Source organism: Propithecus coquereli, unplaced genomic scaffold, assembly GCF_000956105.1.
Source record: "Propithecus coquereli isolate 6110/MARCELLA unplaced genomic scaffold, Pcoq_1.0 Scaffold39, whole genome shotgun sequence".
Classification (NCBI taxonomy): Eukaryota; Metazoa; Chordata; class Mammalia; order Primates; family Indriidae; genus Propithecus; species Propithecus coquereli.
In genome coordinates this window covers 3,744,797-3,745,999 of record NW_012149618.1, presented here as the reverse complement: position 1 = coordinate 3,745,999, position 1,203 = coordinate 3,744,797, and the positions used below count along the sequence as shown (strand labels likewise).

Genomic DNA, 1,203 nt, shown 5'->3' with positions numbered 1-1,203 from the left:
GATTGGGATGGGGCACACGGAGATAAGCGAGAACCTCCTAGTGATGCAATATTTGGGACAAATCTTATCATTTTCCTTTATAATTAAGGAAGGCTTAGGAGAGGTTGAATAACTTGTCAAAGTTACATAATGAGTGGTAGTAGGTGTGCTACTGCTATAACCTAAGAACTTGAGCTGTTGCTCAGGACTTAACTTTAACCCCTTTTTTTTTTTTTTAAGGTATGGCTTACAAAACCTATATAGCACAAATCTTGAGTATAACTTGAGGGTAAAGTTCAATGAACTTTACAAATGAAACACTGTTTTGTTCTCATGGTTTTAAATGTCCATATAAAGAGAGGAATGCATAACCTCTTTAAGAAAATATCTTTCAGTGCAAAGCCAAGTTGTTGACAAGTTAAGATTGATAAGGAAGGTATTTCTAAGACTGCAGTAGTAAGAGAGCTTTTGCTGCAGCTGGGGTTAGAAGAGTCAGGAATGATGCTTCTTTGCCTACTGAACAAAATAAAAACTTCCCTGGGGATTTCTCAAGAGAGCCAAGGTATGGCCATTGGAGGTGGGAGACAACAAAGTAGCTTCTTTCCATGGAAAAAGACATGCATGGAGCATTAGAGGGGGAGCTCTCATGGATAAAAATTTGTCAGGTTAGCTAACAAAGGGGATAGCTTTCATAGCATCCCGGAGCAGGAAGAAACAGACACCAGAAAGCTATTGTGCAAATTAAAAGATTTTCTCAGAGCAAAAAGGAAAACTAGAGTGAAAAAGCAATTTGATTATAGCTAGGTTTAATGAAGCTATTTGAAACTGTGCCTAAGAGTAGGCATAACTCTTTTAAGTTTATTCCATGTAACATCTGAGCTTGAATTTGTTGTGTAAATCACAGTAATTAGTAAATATTTGTCCTGTTATTTTGAGAATTTTTATAACAATCATAGTCACAGGAATAATAGGATAACATTTAACAAGAGCTCTGTGGTAGTCACTGACCTAACCGGTTACATGTATTAACTCACTTAATCTTACAGCCACTCTTGGAAGAAGGTAGTTATAGCCTCATTTTTTTTCAGATGAGGAAACCAAGGCACACAAATAGTAAGTGGCAGAGCTGGAATATTGACATTAGTGTGTGTCTGCATTTATCCACTGCTTGAATGAAAGTGAAAGTGAGTATGAGAGAGTCACAGAACATTCAGACATACCATA

General features: G+C 36.9%; 1 protein-coding gene across 1 annotated transcript in view; it reads right to left on the bottom strand.

Moving 5' to 3' along the window:
* The window catches only part of BRE (brain and reproductive organ-expressed (TNFRSF1A modulator)), a 415,486-nt gene that overhangs the window by 247,325 nt on the left and 166,958 nt on the right, over nucleotides 1-1,203 (bottom strand). The gene's annotated exons all lie outside the window — the stretch shown is intronic.